General features: G+C 37.4%; 1 pseudogene; it reads right to left on the bottom strand.

The window, feature by feature from the left end:
• Positions 1-1,349: 1,349 nt before the first annotated feature.
• LOC107568315 (uncharacterized) overlaps positions 1,350-6,566 on the bottom strand; it is a 10,836-nt pseudogene continuing 5,619 nt past the window's right edge.

Raw genomic sequence — 6,566 nt, 5'->3', positions numbered from 1 at the left:
ACTGTGAAGTGACTGTAATGGGGTAATCAAAACAGCCTTTTTACTCAATTAGTCTGTGCTTTTTTATTATTTTCATTTTTAGTTTAGTAAATTTAACTTCTGCTTTAAATGCATTATATTTTTTTTTAGATTGCAATGTTATGTTAGAATGTAATGTGATTTTAACCCTTTTTTAACATAATATATGCCTATGGTTACATTCACTTTATTTGTTTAATCCAAATACAAAAGTGTATAAATACCGAGATATATACCGTATACCGCAAATCAGCCAAAAAATAAGGAGATATGAATTTTTGCTCCTATCGCCCAGCCCTAATATGTACAAATTCCTGAAATCATAACACACCTTATGAAAATCTACGAGGTGATCCACGGCTTGACGTGCACTGATTTTAGTAGTCCTCTTTCTCCCAGCTGGTTGAGGTGACAGGATGTGCAACAGCAGAAGTAAAGTAGACATATCACTGTCCCAACCTGCAAAAACAATTGATTCAACTACTAAAAACTAGTATGTCATACAAATTTAATCAATCGACAACAACAAAAAATAATGAAAATAAATTATGCAAATATATAAATACTTTTCAAGATGTCTTCACAGGATTCCCCTTGCTCCTCTCTGGCTGATTGTAAAAGCTGTTCCAGATACGGTGTCGATGCAAGCATTGATGCCTCCTTTATCAACTTCGGTTTGTATGATGGCCACCTTTCTGGAAGTCTAGCAGACGTTTCAGGTCCAAAGAGAAGGCTGAAGTCTTGAAGAATCTAAAACATTAAGATACATAAGGGAGAAAAAAAAAGCAAGCAAGGAGCAGAACATTATTTAAGGGAGAGTTCACCCAAAATGAAAACTTGCCACCCTGATGTCATTCTTTGAAACACAAAAGATATCTTTAATACTCATTCTCTCAGCTTCGTGAAATGCAAATACAATGAAAATCAACAGCTACCAACACTTTGAAACTCCAAAACGTAAAGGTAGCATGATATTAATTCATACAATTCAAATAGTTTATTCCAAGTCTTTTGAAGTGAGAAGATCGGCTCAAACTCAACACATTGTTGGCAACATAAACATTAATGTGGTATGCAAGATTGTTTTAACATTTGCCAAAATGTTTTAACATTAACTGACATTTGAGAGCAGTAGAGCCCGACCGATATATCGTTCTGCCGATATTATCGGCCGATATGCGCCTGTCGCCGATACATCGGTATTGGCGAATATGCCGCCGATATGATTTTTTTTTTACAGAACATATAATGCAGATAAAATGCTTGAAATGGTGTAATTACTTAGTTTGTCCAGCAGAGTGTGCTGGACATTGTTTTGTCTCCATTGTTTGCTACTGGCAACCTGGATGAAACGATTTAAAGCTTAAGTCTATGGAAAACCATTGAAACTTTGAACGGCCATATCTCCGTAATGGCACGGCGAATCGCACCAAATTCGGGGGATCTCTTCAGCTCGAGGAACCCTCTCGAACGCGAATCTAGTGTACGTCTCGAGGCCTTCTTTCGAATGAGACCACCCCCGCGTGGATAGCCCCCCGGGGTTCGGGAGTTACGGGTGGTTAAATTCGCGGTCCGGCGCCGACCGATCTAGCGATCCCGGGGGGCTACCGACGCACGGAGGGTGGCGTTCAAGAGGGCTCCTCGAGCTGAAGGGATCCCCCGAATTTGGTGGAGATCCGCAGGTGCGTTCGCGAGATAATGACACGAGTCAACACTTCCCCTTCAGTAAGGAGGTTTCTTGTTCAGGCAGCATTCAAGCGTTGTCTTATTCAAACGTAAGTGCCCTGCAAAGTGGACTTCACATGAAATTCCACCATGATTCCAGTTCCAAGGGAACGTACACGTTACATTCAAAGGACATTAAAAAGTGCGCGAGACGTGAATTTATATTGTATTTATTTACAGAGGTAAGGGAGAGCGGGGCACAAAGTAACACTTTTTGACTTTCTCAGTGACTGTAATGGGGTAATCAAAACAGCCTTTTTACTCAATTAGTCTGTGCTTTTTTATTATTTTCATTTTTAGTTTAGTAAATTTAACTTCTGCTTTAAATGCATTATATTTTTTTTTAGATTGCAATGTTATGTTAGAATGTAATGTGATTTTAACCCTTTTTTAACATAATATATGCCTATGGTTACATTCACTTTATTTGTTTAATCCAAATACAAAAGTGTATAAATACCGAGATATATACCGTATACCGCAAATCAGCCAAAAAATACGGAGATATGAATTTTTGCTCATATCGCCCAGTCCTAATATGTACAAATTCCTGAAATCATAACACACCTTATGAAAATCTACGAGGTGATCCACGGCTTGACGTGCACTGATTTTAGTAGTCCTCTTTCTCCCAGCTGGTTGAGGTGACAGGATGTGCAACAGCAGAAGTAAAGTAGACATATCACTGTCCCAACCTGCAAAAACAATTGATTCAACTACTAAAAACTAGTATGTCATACAAATTTAATCAATCGACAACAACAAAAAATAATGAAAATAAATTATGCAAATATATAAATACTTTTCAAGATGTCTTCACAGGATTCCCCTTACTCCTCTCTGGCTGATTGTAAAAGCTGTTCCAGATACGGTGTCGATGCAAGCATTGATGCCTCCTTTATCAACTTCGGTTTGTATGATGGCCACCTTTCTAGAAGTCTAGCAGACGTTTCAGGTCCAAAGAGAAGGCTGAAGTCTTGAAGAATCTAAAACATTAAGATACATAAGGGAGAAAAAAAAAGTAAGCAAGGAGCAGAACATTATTTAAGGGAGAGTTCACCCAAAATGAAAACTTGCCACCCTGATGTCATTCTTTGAAACACAAAAGATATCTTTAATACTCATTCTCTCAGCTTCGTGAAATGCAAATACAATGAAAATCAACAGCTACCAACACTTTGAAACGTAAAGGTATAAAGGTAGCATGATATTAATTCATACAATTCAAATAGTTTATTCCAAGTCTTTTGAAGTGAGAAGATCGTCAACACATTAACACATTGTTGGCAACATAAACATTAATGTGGTATGCAAGATTGTTTTAACATTTGCCAAAATGTTTTAACATTAACTGACATTTGAGAGCAGTAGAGCCCGACCGATATATCGTTCTGCCGATATTATCGGCCGATATGCGCCTGTCGCCGATACATCGGTATTGGCGAATATGCCGCCGATATGATTTTTTTTTTACAGAACATATAATGCAGATAAAATGCTTGAAATGGTGTAATTACTTAGTTTGTCCAGCAGAGTGTGCTGGACATTGTTTTGTCTCCATTGTTTGCTACTGGCAACCTGGATGAAACGATTTAAAGCTTAAGTCTATGGAAAACCATTGAAACTTTGAACGGCCATATCTCCGTAATGGCACGGCGAATCGCACCAAATTCGGGGGATCTCTTCAGCTCGAGGAACCCTCTCGAACGCGAATCTAGTGTACGTCTCGAGGCCTTCTTTCGAATGAGACCACCCCCGCGTGGATAGCCCCCGGGGTTCGGGAGTTACGGGTGGTTAAATTCGCGGTCCGGCGCCGACCGATCTAGCGATCCCGGGGGGCTACCGACGCACGGAGGGGGGCGTTCAAGAGGGCTCCTCGAGCTGAAGGGATCCCCCGAATTTGGTGGAGATCCGCAGGTGCGTTCGCGAGATAATGACACGAGTCAACACTTCCCCTTCAGTAAGGAGGTTTCTTGTTCAGGCAGCATTCAAGCGTTGTCTTATTCAAAGGAGTGAGACAAGTGGGTGGTGACGTTCAAAGGCAGAGCAGCCTGCAGGCCAGAGAAGCACTCAACCAGGTAACACATGCCAGCACCACTAAAGCCGTCACTAAATTCACATAAACACACACTCAGTGAGTTATTATACACCTGCAATGTTATTGTTTCCTCAGCCCTGTTTAAACACACATTCATCCAGGTAAAACCGTGATCACATTAAGATTTGAGCTTATGAAATTACTTTGAACCTGCAGCCCTTTTTCTGTGGAACACCAAAGAAGGTATTTTGAAGAATGTTTTAACCTGTTTTTGTTCAAACAATGATTTTCGTGGTAGAGACATTTTTCAAAATCTCTTTTTTTGTGAACAAAGAAAGTCATACAGGTTTGGAACGACACGATGCTTTGGGTTCCGTCTTTGCACTCTTTAAAAGTACAACTTTAAATAAATATTCTAATTATTATGTCTATTATTATCCATTATATGTTATGTCTGTTAAATAGGTTTACTATTTTTTGACCCATACATTCTGTAAGGATTGCATAGAGCAAACATTTATGTGGCAAATATAAGGGAAGGGTAGGGGAGAGTGGGGCACAAAGTAACACTTTTTGACTTTCTCAGTTTGTGTAAATCCACATGGGTTCAAAATATTAATTTTTTTATCCACAGTAATTTTACACTTGTCTAGTACAAATATGTCACTTTGTTTTTATAATTACAGTGAATACGTTTTTCTTTATTTACCCTCAAAAAATGGAAGTGAAACATGCCCCGTAAGTGGAACACATTGTAACATCTGAGGGGCACGTTGTAACTTGACCATATGACAGCTTAAAATCTTATCTGATCGAATGAAAAAAAATATACAAGACAAACTAAAATATTTTGTTAATATATATATATTTTTTGTTTTGTTTTGTTGTTCAAATAAAATAATGGCGTTTTTTAAGAATTAAAAATAATCCGATTTTGGAGTTTGACAATGAACACATTGCAACCATGCTTGGGACGGCCCACATAAACGAGCAAAAATGCTTTACATGTCTTGAAATAATAATTTCTAAACATTAAACATTGACTGTCAGTCTTTATTCACCTGTTTCTCGTTGTTTCTAATTAAAATTAATTAAAGTGTAAATTACATCGCTAATGTCATAGAATAGCACATTGTAACGCAGTGTTACAACGTGCCCCATCTGCGCAACTGGAAATTAAAACTGGTTAGTGTCTTCTGCTAGTAATCAAAGCATTAAAAAACTATCTGAACTGATAAAAAACAGATTGGAGATTAAAATAATAGCAGATTTGTCTCATTTTAAATGAATAATAAAAACTGAGATAAATTTACTTAAGCCAGAATTTAAATGTTACTATGGTAAAATACATATTCAAACCACGTGTTACAACTAACACCCCGTTACTTTGTGCATCACACTCATCGCAAGTTTATTGTTAAATGCCAAACTTTTGACTGGTACTGTACTATAATATACACAAAGAATATCGGCCGATATATCGGTATCGGCCTTTTTTCTCTCTCCCTAATATCGGTATCGGCCCCAAAAAAAACCATATTGGTCGGGCTCTATTTATCAGATCTAATTGATGTTACTTCAAAAGACTTTTAATATACCAGTTAAATTGTGTGGATTAATTGTATGCTTCCTTACTGACACTTTATTTACAGTAATATGCACAGTAATTTTAAACTTACTAATCCTTTTGTGTCCAACAGTCTTGGGAACACTGACAAAACTGTAGCAGAAGTTTCAGTGTTGTGGATCAGTCTCTGTCGATACTCAAATGTCTCTCGCATCTTCTGGAATATAGTCTCCTGATCATTGGTATGGGTCATCAAAGAAATAGCCTGTTTACACTGCTCAACCTCAAGTTGATGTTCGTTGTTTATACTCCTGATGAGTGTCGGACCACCTCCTGTCACCACTGCTGAACTTGAAGAATTAGATGAGAGAGGGCAAAGCTTTGTCTTTCTTTGTATAGTCTTCAGCCTCCAAGCCAGGAAGCCTGATCCACTCTGTGCATCATAGAAATGCTCCTAAGTAGAACAAAACACAACATGCAATTCTACTTGACACACAGGTTGCAGAGTTGTGATGAAGGAACACACACACTAAAACATTTGATGGTGACAACCAGAAGGTTGTATGTGCTATAATGTATTAACCAGCATTTAGCTACCCCAGAAAGTATCAGACAACTTACATAGCCTTTCTTAGACAGTGGATCTTTCAGGGCTGGGAACAAGCTGATGATACCATGGGCATATTTTTCCTTGGTCAGTCGTTGAGGAATCCTCCTAATTTCAAATGCATCACAGAAACAATACAATGGTATAACACACTAAAAAAAAATTAAGGAAGTAAAAATGCAATGTAACATTAAGGAATAATATACCCTTCAGTTTCTGTCATGTGTGCCACTAACATGTTCTCCATTTGTCGTCTGGAACTATCACATATGCTCCCAGTTTCCTCATACTCCTTTAGGATTGCTACCCTAAAACTTTATAAATACTACCTATACACATTTAAAAAAAAATTTTTTTTAAAGAAATGCATACAACAAAATTTCAAAACTTAACATTTAAATGAAAAAAATAAAAATAAAGCTAAAAACAATTCAAAATTTTAAAGAAAAGGTAAAAACTACATGTGTATATACAACCACACACACATACATATACATATACATACAGTGGGTACGGAAAGTATTCAGACCCCCTTAAATTTTTCACTCTTTGTTATATTGCAGCCATTTGCTAAAATCATTTAAGTTAATTTTTTTTCCTCATTAATGTAC

The sequence above is a fragment of the Sinocyclocheilus grahami genome, unplaced genomic scaffold (assembly GCF_001515645.1).
Source record: "Sinocyclocheilus grahami isolate Dianchi unplaced genomic scaffold, SAMN03320097.WGS_v1.1 scaffold1234.1, whole genome shotgun sequence".
Classification (NCBI taxonomy): Eukaryota; Metazoa; Chordata; class Actinopteri; order Cypriniformes; family Cyprinidae; genus Sinocyclocheilus; species Sinocyclocheilus grahami.
The sequence above is the reverse complement of the archived record's forward strand: the minus strand, read 5'-3'. Positions and strand labels throughout refer to the sequence as shown.